We start from the raw sequence: 22,630 nt of genomic DNA on the forward strand, positions 1-22,630 counted from the left end.
TATTCCTGGATATGATCTTGGACTAGAAAGGAAAAAGAGACATTGTTGGGACAGCTTGAAAATTTTGAATGGGGTCTGTGGATTGGATGGCAGATGTGTCCAAGTGCAACCCCTAACTTGGAAGGTTCTATGGTGGCTACGTAGGAGATTATATAGTTCTAGTTCTGTAATAAATGATTTAACATGGCCGGGTGCAGTGGCTCATGCCTGTAATCCCAGCACTTTGGGAGGCCAAGGCAGGCAGATCACTTGAGGTCAGGAGTTCAAGACCAGCCTGGCCAACATGGTGAAACCCCCATCTCTACTAAAAATACAAAAAGACCCTGGCATGGTGGCGGGTGCCTATAATCCCAGCCACTCAGGAGGCTGAGACAGGAGAATCGCTTGAACCCAGGAGGCAGAGGTTGCAGTGAGCCAAAATTGTGCCACTGCACTCCAGCCTGGGCGACAGAGTGAGACTCTATCTCAAATAAATAAATAAATAAATGATTTAACAGTTTGCCAAGGACCAAGGGACCAACTTCCTCACTTCACACAACGGAACATATAAAGATACATTTGAAACATCTTCATCCTTTGTTTATTTTATAATATAATATGCTGAACTCTATCTAACATCATGTCATGGCCCCAACATCCTCATTGGCCATTTGTCTTTCAGTCTGTCGCTAAGAATTTATCTTCTTCCTGACCTGCTACTTTCTGGTTTTCTAACTTCAGGAGCTTTTTGTTCATTGAGGGTGCAAGCTTTTATTCTGCCTTGAAGCACTCTCCCCATTAGCTAGGAGATTTTTTGACAAGGAAGGTGTATCTAAGCTCATTTTCTGTAAAATCTGTCACTGCCTAGGTGGTACCCTGCTGCTTGAGTCCTCATTCGTCTCCATGGCAATGTTCTGAAACTAGTCTGCTTGTGTAAGTTCAAGGCCCATCAAATTATTTACCCTAACAGAGTCTTTGTATCCCACCAATGCACACACAGACACATTCGGTGCATCACAGCAGCAACCTTCAAAAACGTAGCCACAGTTTGGTTTATATTCATTTCAGAAACAACCTCATCTTTTGAGCTGGATAGTCCACTCATCAGCTGAGCTTCGTTTACTCATCCATTCATTCATGTGTGTGGGCTTAGTGAGGGGTGACATAAAAGCTTACCTCTTCCTTGGGGGCTGGAGTAGGAATCAGGGACGGCTTCATGGAGGAGTAGTTAGCTGACCTCTGAAGGAGAAGGGCTTTCCTGACAAAAACAAAGCACAAAAGCATGGAGCTGTGAATGAGATGACCAGGCTGGGGAATGGGGTGAAGGAGGGTGGTAATGAGAGATACAGAGGAGAGGCAAGACAGAAGGATGGGAACACGCTCCTAAGTATAAAATACTGTGGAGTTGGCACTTTTCTTTAAGGCACTGAGGAAGATTTTAGGAGGAAATGCAGCATCCTCCGATTTATGTTTCCAAAAGCTCTCATTTGCTGCTGCACTGAGGTTTGATTAAAGGGTAAAGTCTCAGGGGCAGAAACACATTGACGAGGGCCTGAGCACACCAGAGAGTGAGGGTGCACGGTGGAGATTCAGGCGCCACTTCAGAGGCAGGCTGGGGAGGACTCAGTGACCAACAGATGGAGGAGAGAGGGACAATGCAGGGATTTCTGAGCCTGTTTAATGTCCAAGAGGGGAGAGTGTGGGAGAGAAGATAAAGAGTTTCATTTGGTACAGTTTGAGGAGTCTCTGAGACATTTAGTAATAAAATTAGATTTTGGCACACCCCCTGTCCTCCAATTTCCCCACACCCTTCATTCTCTATCACGGGGATGAAGCAACCTGATGAGCCAATCTCCACTGAGGTTGAATTAAGATTTAAAGGTTTAACCTGTGACTCCCCCACAGGAATTGCATTTTCATTTAACAGGAGTACCACTTAGCCAATTTTAATCAAAGGAAGGACTCTGTTATAGTGAAATTCCAGGCAATGTGATGAGCAAGTTGGGGAGATGTTTTCAGGCAGGGAGATCTGCCAAACACCCCTCAAATCACATGACAGAGGCTACAGCTACAAACTGTCTTAGTGAAGAGAATTCCCTGTTGAAGTTTCCCCTTCATTCCAAAAAACCCAGTTCATCCCATAGACAAAGGGATCTTCCTCCAAGCAGGATGATGATCTCTTATGGTGGGGTGGCTGGACAGCAGATGTCACAGAGACCTGGGGTCACTGAGTTCAAGTCCTGGTTCTGCCATTTATTGCTGTATAATCTTGGGCAGTTACTTTTCTCTAAGACTCGAGTTCACCATCCATTAAACAGGAGTTCAGAGCATTTGCCTCTGAGGCTGTTGTGAGCCCAGATTTAAATCACATGGTCACTGTAAACACGAGTTCCTTCTTCTCCCACCCTCACCTCCCCAACTTCCTACTTCAGACTTGGAACACCATCAGTCATTCTCACTGCCTCCACCATTTATCTCAGTGTCTTTCAACATCCAATTCATTTAGAGAAGCCTAATTTTCTTCCTGTTCATGCGCTATTAGCTGCTCTGACAACTCTAGGTGATGAAAAGCCATTTGGGCGGCACAGGCTGAGCCTCCACACCCAGCGGAGCGGGCTGTGTCTGCAAGCCACCTGCAGGGGGCAGCATCGGGCAGCGTAAGGCAACGCCAGGGCTCCCTTGTAAAACGCAGGGGTCGGTCTGGGAAGGGCCGCAGAGAAGGCGTTTGAATTCAGATTCCAGCTGACAAAGGATCCATTTTACTCCATGCGGGTCTGACGCAGTCTGTCAGAGAGTCAGGTCTTTGGTAAACAAGAGTGCAGGGAGTGGCTATCCAAAAGCAACCCCGACCCGCGCAAGTCCAGCAGCGTTTCTCCCAAACCCACACCAGGACTAGGTGACCTTTTAATAAGCACGTGTGAGAGAAGCAAAAGACATCTCCTTATGGACTCACGGGGCTCTTGTTGCGGATGCGCCCTTCACGCCCAGTGAAGTAGTGGGAGAGAGCCCTTGACAAGGACAAGAAGGGGAGCTTAACCTCCCCCCTCCCACCCATAAGCATTTTTAGATTTTCCCACACACTCAGCCCCTTCGAGGAGTCCTGGAGAAAACAAAAGAAACAGACACAGATGCTGATTCTAAAGAAGCTATTAATATTGTTGAAAAGACATGCAGATGTGAAGCTGGGACGCACGGGTACACATGATCATGCTCTGTTTCTGAGAAAGCCTGGTGGCTCCGTGTCCCCAAAGCCCCAGGATGCACAGGCCAACCTGGGATGAATTTCTATGATTTGTGAATTTGTCGACGTGGAAAAACAAAGGGACAGAGTGTTTAAAATCAATCAAGACTGCCCTGGAAGTCCAGAATATGGGATCGCCGAAGGGACAGATGATCAGAGTTGTAGGAATTTGAGGAAGGGAGCTATTGATTGATGAATGTGGTGTTAAGTGGCCTGGACAAGCCAGTGGACTTGGTCATTCCTGAGAGCCTCGGGCCTCTGTGCCAATGAGAGACATTCATCACCCACTCTCCTATTGACTTTGGCTGGAGAGGGGAACTGCTATGTCACCGTGACATCATCACCTTCCAGGAATCATCGAGTCAGCCTCAGCCCTCGAGGCCCCGGAAGTGGAAGCCCCAAGGCAGGACCCACCCACTTCCTCCTAGCCAAAGGCCAGGGGAGAGGGGGCTGCTCCCCGCAGAGCTTTGGGCCTGTTTTTCACCACCCTCTCCCAGTACTCAAGACAGCCAGGACCTGACCCAGGGTAGGTCAGCTTTGCAAAGAGACAAGACATCAGCGTGGTGCCAGCTGCACCACGCCCACCCACGCTCTCACACTGTGGGAGAGAGGCCCCCAGTGGAGAATAGCAGTGGCTGAGAGTTGAAATGCAAGCATCCCTGGGAGAGGTCGGGCTTGTAGCTTTGCCAGTCCTTCATACCTCCTTGTGTACATGAGCTTCTAACGGAAAAAATGTGATGGAGGAAGGAATTAGGAATGAAGTAAGAGGGAGTGGGGGCTGGCAGGAACAAGTGCAGAAAGCCGAGGTGGGGAGGGCTAAAAGAAAACCTGTGCCCACTTCATAGCTGAAGGTCACTGCAGATCTGGTGTCACCTGCAGAGAGTCACTGGGGGAGGCAGATCCGTCCAGGCCTATTCCTTTCCCGAAAGACAGTGAACACCACACAGCTCAACTCATCCCATGGCCAGAAGCCCAGGTACGGGGCAAGAGGGTGTCCACCTGTGGCCCTCAGGGGGTGACTTCCTCCTGCCCTTTCTCCCAGCATAGTCACAGGTGCCTCCCCCATCTTCCCCACATCAGAACTTTCCCTTCTCTGCTAAGAGGATTCAAACCAGTATCTGTCCACACCACATCAGCATCTGTTTCATCTTTTCATTAAACTCAGTGTTCCGTTGCTCTGTAAGCTGGTCTTAGGAAGAAAAAAATTAACCGGTAGGCAATAATATGATTTTCTAGCATGGCAAATATCCTATACTCCTCCTACCTCCACTAACACACACACACATACACACACACACACGTGTGCACACACACTATCGGCCATGTTTGTTACATTGATTCACTTAATGCCAACAACACCCTGCCAGGTAAATATCTCCATCTTCCAGATGAGAACACTGCAATTCAGAAAGGGAAAGGAAGTTCTCCAGAGCACACAACTAGTGAGTGACAGAGCCAATCTCAGAAGCCAGGTCGATCTGTCTCCAAGGAGCTGGGATCTTTGCATTTGGGTACTCTGACTCAAAATAGGAGCCTCCTCTGCCTCTGAGTCAGAAACTTTAAAATTAGAATTTCATTCAGCGATTCACAAAATCTTAAGGTTGGAAGAAATGTTGCAGGTTGTGCAGGTCCATGACCCGGCAGACATCTGCCTCTCCCGCATAGCAGTGTTCTGGCTTCTGCTTGGATGCTGCAAATCCAAGAAGTGTCCTGGTTCAGCCCATGCCGGTTTAGAATTATTAGATAGTTCTAGTGGTTTTGGAGCTGAACTCTCTCCCTATAACATCCATGCATTGGGTCTGCTCTTGGGAACATACAGAATCTAAGCAGTGTCACCCCTGAATTCTCTTTCACCAGACTGCGTGTTCTCGAGTCCTTGCAAGCTGCTCTTATGTGGAGGTTTCTCCCCATTCGCCTCTGTATGGGGGTCTGGTTTGTCTGTTCAGTCTCTAAGGGAGACCCAGCATGACTGTAATTCTCCAGAAGGGAGCTGACCAGCCCCGAGAAGAATGGGACCAGGTTCCACTGAGGTGACTGTAACTTGTTCATTTATTTACAGATCTTAATACACTGGGGACTCATTTTGACCTTATTATGAATGAAAAGCCTTAAATGCCTTTCCCGTGTGTTGTCCCTAAGCCACACGCTTTCCTGCCCCTGTGCGGCTGGGTTTGAGATGCTTATAATCTGTTCTCTCGGGTTAGGCAATGGCCTGAACATACTCTTGTATGGTCTGACCAGCCCCCTGCTGCCCGGGCCTCTCCGCAGTGCTCCCTGGCACTGCTGACCATCTAGGGCCCAGCCACATCCTCCCTCTGGCCCTGCTCTGGTTGTCCACTCTGAGACTCAGCCATGGGGCCTCCTAGGCCCACCTCTGCAGCACGCTGGCTCTTAATTCCCAGCCTCCTTATGCCCCGCAGGGGGCACCTGGGAAGTTGCGGACACACCTTCATGCAGGTTGTAGAGAAGCAAGGGCCACTGTCTCAGCCCTTCCTCTGACAGGACACAATTTGCCAGCATTTCCACCATGCCAGGGCTGCCCTGCAGACACCTGCAAGGGACTCTCTTCCCAGATATCCAAATGGGAAGTAGGGGGCAGGCCCCTCTACTTTCTACCTCCTATCTACCTATATAGGCTGTTTCTACCACCTTGCCCCCACCCTTAGTTCATGGGTGGTGGGTGGGGCACACAGCATGGTACCCTGCTCCCTCATTGCGTCAATCTCCCTCCAAGCCTCTCCCAGCACCAGCTGGCTTTTTCTTCCTTCCTGTGGGGCAGGCACTTCCTTTGTGTGGAATCCTCTGTTCTCTCCACTGTGGCTTCACACATCAAGCCATGCTCAGATCCCCCCAGCTCTGCTCTGGATTTACAGAAGGGATCTTCTCAGAAAGTAGAAAAAATATATCCCTCTTATTAACCAGGCTCTCAAAATTATTGACTATTAGCTTGCTAGGGACTTTTTAAAATCTAGTTCGAAACACAAAACTGAGGAAGGCTTCTCTGTTCTAGGATGTTTGGGGCTTCCCTAAAGCCACTAAACCCATTGATTCAGTGAATAGGAGCATCTTGATTACTGAGAGTGAAAATCCATTGTTTTAATATCTCAAAGATAATACTTGATTTCTTTCTCACGGCCCAAGACAAACATCTAAAAGAACTTGCTCTTTTTGCCTCTTATATTCATACGTTCTTCTCCCCTTACCACCAAGTCCTTCATGTGTCCTGAATCTGTTTCTCCCAGGACTCTACTCGACTCTTCATAAACATAGCCCTAACTTATTTTAGGGGATTCTCTTTCACTCATTAGTCATCCCACCATGTGGCACAAAGGTCACACCCCCAAAGGTGTGCCGGCATCTGCTCACATCACTGTATTTTCAACACAGGCATTAGCATATTTAAAACCAATTAAACTGTGATTATTTTCACCCCAGCCGCATTACTCTCAATCCACTTAAGATGGGTGGGAAAGTGCGGTTTGTTGTTTGTGTTTAAACCACATAGCCCAGTTTATTACAAGCATAGATGCAGCCCTGGCAACATAGTGAGACCCCATCTCTACAAAAAAATTAAAAGTTAGCTGGGCATGGTTGTGCGTGTACCTGTAAGTCCCAGCTACTGAGGAGGCTGAGGAAGGAGGACTGCTTGAGCACAGGAGTTCGAGGCTGCAGTGAGCTATGATCATATCACTGTACTCCAGCCTGAGCAACAAAGTGAGACCCTGTCTCAAAAAAATAACAATAAATGAAAAATAAAATAAGCGTAGATGCAGCAAGGTCTCCATCAATGGCTATACCTCCCCTGTGATCCTCCTGGAAGCGTCATCCCCAATGCCATGTCCATCCTGGACACTGACTCCAGGGATTGGGCTTCTAAAGCTCATCCTCACCAAACCCAGCAGGGCCCTCCAACCACTAAGGCCCTCACACAACTCTGCTTGTCCTCCACTTTGAGTCAGTCACCAACCAGTACAACTTGGCAGGTTCTGTACCATCCACCTCCCAAAATCCCTTCATGCGATGACGTTTCCCAACCATGGGAGCATTTTTTCATTGATCTCTTTAATGTGCTTCATTCAACAAACATTTATGAACAGCCTCACAGTCAAGCACTGTTCTGGACTCTGCAACTAGAACTATTAACAGGCTTCCCAAATTACATTCTGGTGGAGGAGACACACAATGTAAAAGGACACGCATGAAAAAACAGAGCACTGTGGATTTTTTTTTTTGTTCTCTGAGAGAACAAATGGGATCATCCAAGAGAGTAGAGGGAGGCGACTTTAGGAAGGGACATCAAGGAAGATGTCTCTGAGGTGGGGGCCAAGATTTAAACTACACCTGACAGGTGCATGCTACAGTCTGGGGACAGCCACAGCAGGAGCCCGGAGCCAGGAAGGAGCTGGGTGTCTTCAGGCAGCCCAGGGCAATGTGGTGGCAGAGAAAAGAGAAAGGAGGCGAGAAGCAGGAGGAGCAGAGGGACAGAGACAGGCTCAAAGCTGGGGGTTTCACTCTCAAGGCTGGGAAGCAGCATGGCCTGACAGACAGTTCAGTGCTCACTCCAGCTACCACGAGGGGAATGGAACCCGGGGTCGGCGCAGGGGTGCCAGTGGGGAATCAAGAGTCTCATAAGCAGGTGGGGCACAGTGGCTCATGCCTGTAATCCCAGCACTTTGGGAGGCCGAGGCGGCCGGGAGTTCACGACCAGCCTGGCCAACGTGGTGAAACCCCGACTCTACTAAAAATGCAAAAATGCAAAAATTAGCCAGGCGTGGTGGTGGGTGCCTGTAATCCCAGCTACTCAGGAGGCTGAGGCAGGGAATTGCTTGAACCCAAGAGGCAGAGGTTGCAGTGAGTCAAGATCACGCCACTGCACTCCAGCCTGGGTGACAAAGCAAGACTGCATCTCAAAAACAAAGAGTCCCATGGGTGATCACTTGTGTGGATGAGAAGCAATGACTCGGGGTTGGCGAAGAAGACGGAAGGCCCTGGAAGGATGGAGATACAATCTGAAGGGAGGTGTATTTTGGAGGCAGGACTAACCATTGGCATATTGTTGTTGTCAGACTTTAGGACAGTGTGTGAAGGAGCATCTCATCCTGGGAGTCAGAGACACTGGGGTGAGGGAAGTGGTCAGGCATCCAGAGGCCAGGAGCTGCTCAAGGCAGGCCCCACTGTCCGTGTGCGTGCTCTGTGTCTGTGTGTGCGTGTGCTGTGTCTGTGTGTGTGCTGTGTCTCTATGTGGTATGTCTGTGTGTGGTGCGTGTCTGTGTGTGGTGTGTGTCTGTGTGTGTGGTGTGTGTCTGTGTGTGTGGTGTGTGTCTGTGTGTGGTGTGTCTGTGTGTGGTGTGTGTCTGTGTGTGGTGTGTCTATATGTGTGGTGTGTCTGTGTGTGGTGTGTCCATGGTATGTTTGTGTGTGTGGTGTGTCTTTGTGTGTGTGGTATGTCCGTGTGTGTGGTGTGCCTATGTGTGTAGTGTGTCTGTCTGTGGTGTGTTTGTGTATGTAGTGTGTCTCTGTGTGTGTGGTATGTCTCTGTGTGTGATGTGTCTATGTGTCTGTGGTGTGTCTGTGTGTGGTGTGTTTCTCTGTGTGTGTGGCGTATGTCTGTGTGTGTGGTGTGTCTGTGTGTGGGAGTGTCTGTGTGTCTGTGGTGTGTCTCTGTGTGTGGTGTGTCTGTGTGTGTGGTGTGTCTGTGTGTCTGTGGTGTGTCTGTGTGTGTGGTGTGTGTGTGTGTGTGGTGTGTCTGTGTGTCTGTGGTGTGTCTGTGTGCGTGGTGTGTCTGTGTGTGTGGAGTGTCTGTGTGTCTGTGGTGTGTATTTGTGTGTGTGGTGTGTCTATGTGTGTGGTGTGTCTGTGTGTGTGTGTCTCTGTGTATATGGTATGTTTGTGTCTGTCTGTGGGGGGTATGTCCGTGTGTGTGTGTCTCTGTGTGTGTGCACACACGTGCGCACAATTGAGGGAAGAGCTAAAAGCCTTCCAGAAAAATCCAGTAGGGGTTGGGGGTGGAAAGAGGCAGCCTTCGCCAAATACGAACAACCTGAAAATTAAAAGAAGCTGTGCCTCTGGCCATGACATCATCGCTCCCTTCACAAAGTGTCCAATGGGGCATTTCCTGGTCATAACAAAGGAATGGTGAAAATCAGCTGCACATCACAGCTGAATTGCTTTCTCCTATTGCTTTCTCATAAATATGAGGTTCTGAGCTATAGGTGGGCATTTCCAAGCTAGCTTCAGAACTGTGCCTCCATTCCTACAGTAATTCTGCAAGGCAAGGGGTTCTGCGTTCCTAACAAGTGGCCTAGAAATAAAGCCTTGGGACCAACTCAGAGTAAGTCACTCGGCCTTACACAAATTGGGGGAGGAGGACAGTTCCCTCTTTTGCAGATCACACTGTCACAAATCAGCTTTTTCTTACAAATCAGCATCTCTGCTGCTTACTCATGTTCAGCTTGTGGCCAACTATGACACTCCAGGAATTGTTTTCTTCTGTAGTTTGACCCAGGAGGGTTTGAGCTGTTAGTTTTTATGCCAGTTCGTAGTAGTATGGCCCACAGGAGCCATCACAGGCAGCATTCTGAAGGAGTCTTTTAGAGAAAGCTGTACCTCCTTATGAACAAAGGCTAAAGAAAGTTTATTATCTTGGAATCCAGGGTGAAAGCAATTCAGTTTTTTAAAGATCTATAAAAGTTACCCAAGACTTCCTAGACCCTGCCAGTCTGAGACACAAAAACAATAGAAATCCAAATCTGAACCACACCGCTCCAGCTCCCCCACCCCTAGAACCCCACCCAGCAGTTCCAGATGTCCCCACAAGGGCTCTCGAAGTCTCCAGAGAGGACAGTAGTCAGAGGGTCGGACAGGCAGGGACTCCAATGATGACTGGTGACGTGAGCCTCAGTTTCCTTATCTGTAAACTGCAAAATGTAAAATCTGGAAAGCAGAGATAAATCTCACTTCATGGTGTTGTTCTAAGGACTAAACGATCCAATATATGTAAAAGACCTAAGCCCAATGCCAGGCATCTGGTAAGTAGTTAGTAAATGCTACCCAGCACTACTACCAGCCACCCCCATTACAGCCTCCTCATCAATACCCATCCTTGCTCTGGCTCTCCTCCCCTCCCCTGACTCGGGTGTTCTCTCCACGCCTCAAATCCAGTCACCTCTCCCAAGGATCTCCTTGGTCTTCTCAGGAATCTGGCCAGCCTGCCCCAGCAGACATGCCCGGGCATGCCTCCGTCACCCTCAGCCTCACGCTGGGCTGCTGCCACACAGATGCAGACACCCAGGGACACACAGGCAGAAACACCCCATTACAGTCTCGCTGCTCTCTGTCCTTGGCTGCCCCTCCCATGGGGCACACCCATCCCCAGGCTCCCAAGCGGGGGGACCAAGGCTCTGAAGAAACTAGCTCCTGGCGGGGATGGCACTGTGAAACCACAAGGCTGGTGAAGAGTCACTGTCACTGTCAGGGGGCCCACAGAAGAAGTCTGGTGAAAGCCAAACACAAAACACCCAGGATGAAATCAGGCAAATTGGAGAAAGTAGCTGGGGGCACAAGGACACTTGGGTGGAAGACAGAGGAAAGATGCGGGTCACATAGCAGCTTCCCCTAATTCCTGCGCTCCTCCACCCCGCCTTGAAAATCTGGCATTGTCAACACAAAGCCGGAAAAACCCTGGAGGCAACAATCTCAAACCTGAGACTTAATAAATGCCAACTCTGTCATTTACAGAATGACCTTTGACAAGCCTCTCTTCTTCTGAGGGAACCACAATTTCCTCTTTTTTTTTTTTTTTTTTTTTCTGAGATGGAGTTTCACTCTTGTCGCCCAGGCTGGAGTGCAATGGCACGATCTCGGCTCACTGCAACCTCCGCCTCCTGGGTTCAAGCAATTCTCCTGCCTCAGCCTTCCCAAGTAGCTGGGATTACAGGCATGCGCCACCACGCCAGCTAATTTTGTATTTTTAGTAGAGGCGGTGTTTCTCCATGTTGGTCAGGCTGTTCTCAAACTCCCGACCTCAGGTGACCTACCCGCCTTGGCCTCCCAAAGTGCTGGGATTACAGGCGTGAGCCACCACACCTGGCCCACAATTTCCTCATTTTAAAACAAGGAGAGCAGCCCAAATGGCATGAATATCTGCAGCCAGGCCCTGGTGGCTGCCCTCACCTCAGCTGCACTCATTCATTCACCTTCCCTGAGCGCCTGCTCTGTGCTGGGGGCCACTAGGCCTGGGAAGCAAAGGCCAAAGGCTGCTGGAGAAATCTGGTTTTACCATTCCCATGCAGGCATGTGGGCAGGCAGTGCGGGCTGGGTGTGCAGAGAATGCACTGAATTCACCTCCAGGGGCTGTCGCCTGAGCCTCTTGAAGGAACACAGGGAATTCAGGTAGAGAAGGCAGAGAGGACATTCCAGGAAGGGAAATGAGGGTGGAGAGGGAATGACAAGTGTGGGGTTTCTCAGGGTAGAAGAAGTTGTGAAGCGAGGGGTAGCAGGTGTGAGGCTGGAGGATTACGGCCATGTGCTCTCTCAGGAGCCTGTGGGAGGTGGGCGCATTCCATCCAGGCCAGGAGCCGCAGGAACCTGTCTGTGCCTTGGGTCAAGGTCATGCTGACTGCCTGAGCAGCAGGGGCCTGGTTGGGCGATCCCTGGAGAGGCAAGGAGCCAGCACAAGGTGGTGGCAGTGGGAACAAAGAGATGGAGAGGAGGGGAAATGGGGAGAAGCTGACTCCCCATAGAGAGTGCCACTGGCTCAGCCAGTTCAGGGATGCAAAGCAGACTCATCTTAAAGACCTGCTGTTCCCTTCTTCCCACTACACTCAGCAGCTTCAACCCCTCACTCCCTTGAATAAGACCAGCCTGTAATTAGCAAACCTCAGTAAACAAACCAGTGGTAGTGTCCTCAGCCCAGGCTGCAGGTTAGACTCATATGGGGAGCTTGGGAACTTTTTAGATGCCAGTGTCCATGACCTTCCCCAGACCCAGGGAATCAGAACCTCTAGGGATGGGGGACCAGACTGCTGCATTTTTTCCAAGCTTCCAGGTAATTCTGATGTGCAGCCAGGGTTGAGACCTACTGGGCAGGCGTCTTTAGAATCCCTGGTTTCCTTAAGCTGATGATCTTCTTCTAGTGCTTTAGTGAGGTGGGGATGCTGTCTCATCCAGGCCTTTGCTCCTGCTGTTCTCATGCAGAGATTACGTTGTCCCTTTCCCCCTGCCTGGGTCAGTTTCCTACCTACCTCAGGTCTCAGCTGAGGCAACATTTCCTCTGCAGAGGCACCCCCAAGCTCCCCAAATCTGGGTCATGGGCCACTCCTATACTGTTCTTGCTTGTTTACATGTCTGTACCTCCCAACTCTTACCTCTTCTGGGGTGGGGGGGATTTTAGCTTAGCTATCATTTATCTGACATGGAATAGACACAATATACACACTTCTTGGATGAGAAAATGAATGAATGAATCTTATTTACACTCTAATTTGCTTCTTCCTAGAATTGGAATTAATTCAAGTCCAAAATTTGAGTTCAAAAAGTTTTTTCCCTGTACCAGTAGAGTGTTTGAAAAGAGGAGGGAAGACTGGGCGTGGTGGCTCATGCCTGTAATCCCAGCACTTTGGGAGGCCAAGGTTGGGTGGATCACCTGAGGTCAGGAGTTTCAGACCAGCCTGGCCAACATGGTGAAACCCCGTCTCTACTAAAAATACAAAAATTAGGCCGGGCGCGGTGGCTCACACCTGTAATCCCAGCACTTTGTGAGGCTGAGGCAGGCGGATCACAAGGTCGGGAGATCGAGACCATCCTGGCTAACACAGTGAAACCCTGTCTCTACTAAAAATACAAAAATTAGCCGGGCGTGGCAGCGTGTGCCTGTAGTCCCAGCTGCTGGGGAGGCTGAGGCAGGAGAATGGCGTGAACCCAGGAGGCGCAGCTTGCAGTGAGCCGAGCCACTGCACTCCAGCCTGGGCAACAGAGTGAGACTCTGTCTCAAAAAAAAAAAAAAAAAAAATACAAAAATTACCCGGGCATGGTGGCAGGCGCCTGTAATCCCAGCTACTCGGGAGGCTGAGGCAGGAGAATAGTGTGAACCCAGGAGGCAGAGCTTGCAGTGAGCTGAGATTACACCACTGCACTCCAGCCTCAGCAACAGAGCGAGACTCCATCTCAAAAAAAAAAAAAGAGGGGAACAGGTGGGTGGAGGGGACAGGATACTCACAGCCAGGACGGCCACTCCAGCAGCAGGAAGCTCCCTCCTCCATCTGCCAGGCAGTGCCTTTGCCATGGCCCCTTGAACCAAAATGTCTCCCCCTTCCCCTGCTGACACTGGATCCAGGCACAGCTGTCACACCCACAACAAGGCCTGGAGCTTCGGAAGGATGGAAGAGGTTTTTCCGGGGAAACATAGAGAAGGCCTTGCTGGGTCTGGGAGGGGGACTTACCCCCTCTAAGGAAATTCTTTACCTGCAACTTCCCTGAAGGTCTGAGGGACCCTCCCGCCCCTGGAGGCCTTGCACAGGGGAGCACCTGCAGACATGGCCTGCACAGTCGCAGTCTCTGACCCTCAACACCAGCTGGTGACTGGGGCCCTGCAGCTCCCAGGGCATCCGAGGTTCCAGTGCCACTGGGAGGTGCAGAATGTAAGGCCAAGAATCACAAATGGTGAGCTCAGCACCTGGCGGGGTGGGAGGAGGGTGGGCAAGGAAGAAGCTGAACACGTTCCAGACAAGGTTTTAGGGTTGATTATCAGGGAGCCCCTGCTGTTCACTGTTGGCCCCCCCCGAAGGTCCAGCAATCCACTGACAACCACCAGGTTCAAAATAAAAATCCACTCCCTCCTTCTTCTTCCTGTCCTCTCCCCAACTCAAAGGCACCTTCTCTCTGTGACTTCCCCATTTCTATAAATAACCCCTCCATCATCATTTCAGTCACTTTTGAATCCTCTCAGGCCCCGACTCTCACCCACTCATCACCTGTCCCCACCCAGTGTCCCTGTAGATGCGGCCTCCTCATCACCCCTCCCTCTTTGCGCCCCCACGGTGCTCTTCTGCCTTAGCCCTGCTGCTGTTTGTTCCCCTGTGTTCCAACCCCTCAGGCCACCGCCAGGACAGGCCCACCCATGGGACTCCCCTCATCAAAACCATCATCAGACCCCACCCCTATGAAGAAATACAGCCTCCCCCAAATGGCCTTAAGACTTCATACAATGAACCAGCTGATGTGGCACAGGTCTGTAATCCCCGCTACTAGCAAGACTGAGGTGGGAGGATCACCGCATCCCAGGAGTTCAAGGCCAGCCTGGGCAACACAGTGAGACCTCATCTCTAATAAATAAATAAATAAATGGGGAATGGAAAAAAAAAAAAAAGACTCCACAAATGGACAACATGCTTCCCTGGCCTGACTCTTCCAAACAGCACCCCACAATCTGCCCTTTGCTCAGATCCCAAAATAGGCCCTGTGCTTTGGTGCCTGCTATTTTCTCCATTTGGAAGAAATGTCACCCTTCCAAGAGTCAACGTCCTGCTCATTCTTCAAGGCCTCCTCCATGCAACCCTCCCTGACACCCCCACCAACAGCTGTGCCCCTCCTCCACTGTGCTCCTTCAGGCCCAGCCTTTGTTGACCCCTGGCCACAGTTTGGAGAGCAGTTTCACCCCTTATTGGCTGTGTGATGGTGGGCGAGTCCCTTAGCCTCTCTGGGCCATGGATTCTTCATCCTTCTCAAGCGTGCTGCAAGGACTGATTGGGACCACCTGCCGTGCAATGCCCTGCACATCGTAAGTGCTTGATACACAGCAGTTGCTGCAAGTCATCTCTAGCCCTTCTTCAGGTGGCTCAGCTATGAGCCTGTCTGCAGACGCACACGAACACACATCTCCCGAGATCTCTGCTTGCTGTCAGCTGTCCGCTGGCTGCATCTGGTGACCTTGCTCAGGGATCTTCTGAGCCGCAGCCTGCCCTTCCTCAAGGTGAGCATGCCCCGCTGGCAGTAATTGCTTCCCCCGTGGCCTGCCCTGCTCCCCATGGCTCCTCAGGGAGCATGTCTAAGGCACATTCTCCTCCAGAGCCCAGCAGGGCTGAACCACTGCAGGGACATTTTGAGGCGGGATGGAGCACCCCCACACCAGCATTGGAGCTGCAGAGTGCTTCCTAGAGCTGCCAGCCTGTGATCTTCAAGTGAACTTAATGGTGGAAGAAAAAAATCTTGGCACTTGGTTGATGTTAAATGGACCTACATGCACTAAATCAGTCACACTCAGCTTTCTCATGCCTAATGTGCTTTCCCAGTGCCTCAGTCATGCGTTCATTTGCAAAGATTTCCCACTTCAAGGACAGTACTTTCCAGATGGGACCAGAAGACAGACCCTGATAAGGCCTTATGCAGATGACTCGGCAGATTTTGGGCTAACCACACCTCAGGGCCAGAGCGTAGAGGGAGGGGGCCACTGCCTGGAAGAACTCAGCAGGGAGAGGAGCTCAACTCTGAGCGGGCTCTGGGAACAGAGCCAGGGAAAGGCAGGCATTCAACCCAAGGCCAGTCTGTATTGTCCTCAGCAGAGAAAATAGCCCATTCTCTGTGTCCTCTGTGACTACACCAAATGCAGACCGTGAGCCCAAACGAACATGGCACCAGAGAAGCACAAAGCCACATGCTTTTATTGTTATTCCTGTGTCTGCATCATTCATGCCACGCCATTGGGACCTGATGGAGGACGTGGGATGTTCTGCCATCCGGCAGCGGACAGGTGCTTCAAAGCCTGTAAAATCCCAAACGTGACATTCTTTAAAGTCACGCCTCTAATGCCCTCAGGAATGCACTTTTACTCCCCAGGTGAACCCCATCAAAGGGGTATTTGTCAATAGGAGACGTTTTCTTCCCACCCCTAGGGAGTCCGCACTTGGTGGCTGCCATGACTGGGAACCAACCTGCATGGCCACTGGGCAGGGCCAGGCTGGGCCCCAGGCTGCTCTGCGGAAATGCACCCTGCGGGTCTCAGCCGGCCCTCCCTTTCACCCTCAGCTGGACCAGGGAAGGGCATCCAACCCACACACTCTCACTTCCTCTTTCCAAGAACAGAAATAAGGCACCAACTTAACACATTGTACTTAGAGAGATTCTTGTACCCCTTTCAACTCCTGGACATCGTTCTTTCCTGAGTGCTTTTCTTCCCTCTTCTGCAGCACTCCCTTTCCTCTCCACACAGCTTTCTGGTTCTGGCTTGCTCTCTCTGCTGTCTTCTCCCTTTGAGATCTGGTACCCAGGCTCCTAGACCGTCTGTTCCTTCTGGGCTTTCTTTCTCCCGCCACCTCTCATGTCTCCCTCCTCCTTTCCTCCTAAGTCCTGAGCCTAGAGTCCCCTCCACCTCTTTCCCAGGCCCTGCTCCCCTCTGTCTCAAACTCCTCCTTCTCCTCAGTTCAGAAGAAAGCTGGCCAGAGAGATCTCCTGTCTCCTCCCCCTTCACTTCCCCTCCTCTCCCCACGGGCACACAAAAGGGGACAGAGGCACCAGATGGCCCGGTGCTAAAAGAGGGGCTCAGGGAGGCTGCCGCCCACAGAGGCCCCTGCTGGGCCTTCAAGCTAGTCCAAGCTGCTGCCGGGCCCAGCCGCCCAGCTGGCAGAGGAGCAGGGCAAAGGGCCAGCATCCCCAGCACGAGGCCAGCTCCCCCTGCCCGGCCTGCCCTGGGGCCAGCCTGAAGAGGGGGCACGCTTGCCAGCTGAAAAGCAGAGGGTGTCACCATGTGTCCAAGCCTCAAGCACCAGGGGCAAGGGTCCGATGGCCTGTGGGGACACTGGGCTTGCCCAGGAAGAAGGAGAGGAGTGGCTGGCAGTCTGCTCTTTCTATGGAACAGGCTGTGCCAAGGAGGGGGCCTCAGCAATGGGTGAGCAGACCACAGGGGAGCCAACAATCCCTCAGTCCCCTCACAAAAAAGAAGATTTAATGACGCATTGGTTAATGTTAACAGCTACCATTCATTCAGTGGTTAGCTGGGCCAGGCATTATGCTAAGTCATTTCCTATAACATCCCTAATCCTTCAAGAGTTCTGCAGGGTAAACATTTTGATCCCTATTGTACAGACAAGAAAACTGAGGCTAAGAGAGGTTAAATGACTTCCCCAGGCATCATAGCTGGAAAGCCAGTTCACACAGTTTATTCCAGGGTTCAAGCGATCCTCCCACCTCAGCCCCACAAGTGATTAGGTCTATAGGCACGCACCACCCCGCCCATAGTGAGACAGGATCTCACTATGTTGCCCAGGCTGAGCTCAAATGATCCCCCCACCACAACCACCACCTTGGCATCTCAAAATGCTGGGATTACAGCTATGAGTCACTGTGCCCGGCCTAGTTAACACAGTTTAAAGTTTCTTTTCCAGTTAAGATTCTGTAAGTCCTGCTAAGGTGGTGTTGCAAAGGCAGGCAACTAACAATGCCCCCACTAAGGCCTTCAATAAAGCCACAGGCAGGCCAGGCACGGTGGCTCATGCCTGTAATCCCAGATACCCGGGAGGCTAAGGAAGAATTGCTTGATCCTGGGAGGCAGAGGTTGCAGTGAGCCAAGATTCTACCACTGCACTCCAGCCTAGGCGACACAGCGAGACTCCGTCTCAACAACAACAACAACAAAAAGCCACAGGCAGAAGCTTCCAATTCAGTTCTCCATTGCACATGCCTGTGTGATTTTTTTAAACATCAAGCTCCCAAATCGCCTCCTCTGGAGGTTCTGATGTACCCCAGCCTCTCCGGAGACGCTTGTGTAGGAACAGGAGCTATGAAGCAGGGCAGACTCGAATTCCCAGTACCAGTCACATGACATGGGAAAAGCTACTTCCATCCCTCGGAGCCTCAGTTTCCCACTATTAAAAAAAAAATGGAGATAATAATGTTTGCTTTACCCATGTGTCATGAGGAGTGTAGGCTGCTTGGCACAGTGCCAGGCACTCCATTGGTGCTCTGCTGACGTCGGCTCCCCTTTCCTGCCCTTCAGAAACCTGATGCTGCAGCATCCACACTTCAGAGAGCTAGAAAGAAAGGGGCATAGCCCATAAATACTACTCCAGTTAAGCTAACCTTTGGTTCTGGCCTTCATCGAAGTCCATGCACCCTGCCCCAGGGTCAGGCAGCTCCCACAGGGCTGCAGGACGACAACAAGCCAGCGTAGGCTGGGGGATTTCCAGGGGCGGGACCTCTGCTTTCAGCTTCCACGGAAAGGCCTCAAAACTGACTGGCTCCACCTGCAAAAGGTCACTATCCAGGCTGGCTGAGAGTCTCTGGAAACCTATCAGTCCATCACGCTGTTCCCCAGTCTTCCATCATCTGCCAGAGCCCGTATTTCCAGAGCCACCTCTACCAGCTGCCCCTCTGGACGCAACAGGCCCGCCCCCAGGTTCAGGCCCTCCTGCCTGGTCCAGCCGCCATGAGCCCCTTAGGCCATTCTCTCCTGCCAGCCCCAGGCATTTCCCAACCCTCACCTGAAACCCATGTCCCAATTTAAAAGGCAATGAGTGGCTTCCAAATACACCCTTACCTGTTTACTCAGAGTTGACTTTGAGTTACCTGGAATATGCGCCCACTCCCAATAGTCTGGGTGACAATCTTTCTTTTCCACCTTTTTAACAGAGGACAAGTGAGTTCCGGGAAATGACTGGAGTGCCTAGCTACCTCTCCGGAGTACACTCAAACCCACACTCATTCTTGCTAAGCAACTTGGCGGAGGCCCTCTTTCACAGGCACCCTGCTGGGCACACCTGCCTTCTTCAGCGCCCCTTCTTGAGAAACTGGGAGGTAGGTGCCGTTATCTTTATTTTATACACGAGGGGCTGAAGCATTAGGCCATCAGTATAAGCTCCCACATCTGATGAGTGGTGAACTCAGGATTTAATCCCAGAACTTCTGGGTCCCAGACAAGAGCATTTTCTACTCCACTGTGTCTGCCTCTAAAATCTACCTCAGGCCAGGCGTGGTGGCTCATGCCTGTAATCCCAGCACTTTGGGAGGCCAAGGCAGGTGGATTACCAGCGATCAGGAGTTCAAGACCAACCTGACCAACATGGCAAAACCCTGTCTTTACTAAAAATACAAAAATTAGGCCAGGTGCAGTGGCTCACGCCTGTAATCCCAGCACTTGGGAGGCCGAGGCAGGCGGATCACGAGTTCAGGAGATCGAGACCATCCTAGCTAACATGGTGAAACCCCCATCTTTACTAAAAAAAAAAAAATACAAAAAATTAGCCAGGCTTGGTGGCAGGTGCCTGTAGTCCCAGCTACTCAGGAGGCTGAGGCAGGAGAATGGCATGAACCTAGGAGGTGGAGCTTGCAGTGAGCTGAGATTGCGCCACTGCACTCCAGCCTGGGCGACAGAGTGAGACTCCGTCTCAAAAAAAAAAAAAAAAAAAACAAAATACAAAAATTCACCGGTGTAGTGGCGCCACCTGTAATCCCAGCTACTCAGGAGGCTGAGAAAGGAGAATGGCTTGATCCTAGGAGGCAGAGGTTGCAGTGAGCAGAGATCGCGCCACTGTACTCCAGCTTGAGCAACAGAGTGAGACTCCATCTCAAAAAGATAAAATAAAATAAATCTACATCAAATCTATTTCTCACCCTCTTTGTTGCCCCCATCCAAGGGGGCACCTTCCAAGCCACCATAGCCGAGGCCTGGGTCACTATAATGGCCTCCTAACTGGTCTCCTTGTTCTCACTCTTGGTCACAACCATCCATTTTCCACAACAGCCAGGATGGTCCTTCTCATGAAGTGATCGTGTTGCTCCCCTGCTGCACAAAAAAATAAAATCAAACTCCTCACCATGGCATATAAGGCCTGTATGATCTGTCCCTTCCCTCTCCCCGCTGTCCCTGATACCTCACTTCCCCTCAGCCACCACGCTCTGGCCACACTGGCCTCCCTTCCATTCTTGAAGTCTTTTCCTACTCTGGGATCTTGGCACTTGATGTTTCTTCTCCTTTCTTCTTGTTGCTCCGTATGTTACTTTATTTTATTTTCTTCATAGCATTTATAACTATCTGAAACTTTTAAATTTATTTACATCTTGGGGGTTTGTCTGTCTCCATTGACCAATGTAAGCTTCACAAGACAATTTTATCATGCTTTCCACGACACCCTTGTGCCTGGAACAGCACCTGGCCAATAGTAAGTGCTCAATAATTATCCACTGGATGAATCAATGAAGGCTAAGGAGACCTCAGAGATGATGGGGCTGAAAGACATCAGAGGAGAAGAACGCTGGGGCAGTTTCACCTGCAATATGTTCAACAGAAATGGCCCCGCTGAGCCTCCTGGTCAGCCATGCGACAGTGCACCTCATGTCTGGGACAGAAGAAAGATGGTCAATGTGTGCCCCAAGAGAGGGAACTATTTGGACACTGGGAGGGTAAAGAAAGAATAAAAATGTTGGGTTTTGTAGTGGTGGCTGTTTTTTTTTTAACCCCACTCAAGGGGGTTTTCTGCAGTGGCTCAACATGAGCACACACTAGAACTAAAAAAAAAAAAAAAAAAAAGAGGAATTAGAAAACTGGAAAGAACTAAATGCTGCAGCTAAAATGGAATAGGTTCCCCAGAGTCTGATCTCATGGGTGTGGGCTAACATGACTCTTAGGGAGGCCTCCTCCAGAAGAAAAGAAAACAGAAGGAGGAGGAAAAGGAGGAGGAGGAGGGAGGAAGAGGAAGGAGGAGGAGGAAGAGGAATGAGGAAGGAGGAGCAGGAGGAGGAACAAGAAAGGAGGAGGGGGAGGAAGGGGGGGGACAAGGAAGGAGGAGGGGAAGGAGAAGGGGAGGAGGAGGGACAAAGAAGGAGGAGGAGGAGGGGGAGGAGGAGATGGGGGAGGAAGGAAAGGGGAAGCAGGGAAGGGGAGGAGGAGAAGTAGCAGCCACCAACAAGGCAGCCCAGTGACCATAACATGAGAGTGGTCCATTGACAGAAGTCCTTCACACTGATGGTTACATGGGGAAGTCTCTGTCCATGTTCCTAGCATGCACTCTGACTTCAGAGAGACACTAGAATAAATAGGGTGAGAGGATGTAGGGTGGAAAGCAATCCAGCACCCCTGTGAAAACTCAAGTCCCTTCTTCCCACCTCCTGCAGCCTGGTCGGAGCCCCTCCCGTTCTGAAAGCTGTGCTTGGCTGGGCTCTCCCTGCTGCAGACTGTGTCTCTGAGGATACTCAGTGCCTTAGAAGACATGGGCCACATCTCTCTGAAGCACCAATTCTACTTGATTATTTGGTGGAAGGTATTTTTATTAAACAGGGATTTTGTTTTGCCGTAGATGCAAAACGTACATGACTTTTTTTTTTTTTTTTTTTTTGAGACAGGGCCTCACTCTGTGGCCCAGGCTGGAGTGCAGTGGCACCATCACAGCTCACTGCAGCCTCAACTTCTGGGCTCAGGTGATCCTCCCACCTCAGCCTCCCGAGTAGCTGGGATTACAGGCATGCACCATCACGCCCAAAGTTTTATATTTTTTTGTAGAGATGGGGTTTTGCCATGTTGCCCAGCCTGGTCTCAAATTCCTGGGCTCAAGCGATCCTCCTGCCTCAGCCTCCCAAAGTGCTGGGAATTACAGGTGTGAGCCACTGTGCCCGGTCACAATGTACATGAGTTTTTAAGATGTGAGTTTTTCATACATTTTACACCTGTAGTGCTTACTACAAATTGCCCAAAGAGCATTTACTCTCTCCTGTTTTTCAGCAGTATTAGGAAAAGCAGTCTAGTGGTTAGGTGCACGGGCTCTGGGACTGCACTGCCTGAGTTTGAATCCAGGCTCTGCTTGTATGGTCTTGGACAAGTTACTCTACCATTCTGTGCCTCAGTGTCTGCATCTGTAGAGTTGGGATGATAGTAATAGCACCATCCTCATTGAACTAGGTGAGTTCATGCATGTAAGGTGCTTGCTCAGAACAGTGCCTGACTCACGGGGAGCACTAAGTGTCAGCTATTTTATTACTCTGGCAGACAGGCTGAGAAGCTGTCAGAGCCCACAACAGCCAATCCCTTGCCACCTTGAGCTGCCTTCTCTCCCCAAAAAGAGTGCTGGTAACACGGGGGGTGGGGACAATGGTCTGGCTCTTGGGTGTGACTGATGAGGTACAGGCACTAACTAGCAGCTGTCCCAGACACATGGCGCCCCCTCCAGAGGGGTGGACATGAAGGAACCACGGGGCTCTCACCTCAGGCCTCTGCCACGAGCTGCTTCCCTTACCGGGAAGGCGCTTCCCAGCTGTTCACCATCACTGTCTTTCCCTTTCCCACCAACCCCGACCCATCCTCAGGACCAGAGCTGGGACTAAGGACACGAAATGTAAGGGGGCACTCACTCCCAAGCAAGTGCTCAGGCCTCGGCTCAGCTCTCACTTTCTCCAGGATGCCTTCCCTGAATCCCATCCATCCAAGTCTTC

The sequence above is a fragment of the Nomascus leucogenys genome, chromosome 12 (assembly GCF_006542625.1).
Source record: "Nomascus leucogenys isolate Asia chromosome 12, Asia_NLE_v1, whole genome shotgun sequence".
In the NCBI taxonomy this organism is placed as follows: domain Eukaryota; kingdom Metazoa; phylum Chordata; class Mammalia; order Primates; family Hylobatidae; genus Nomascus; species Nomascus leucogenys.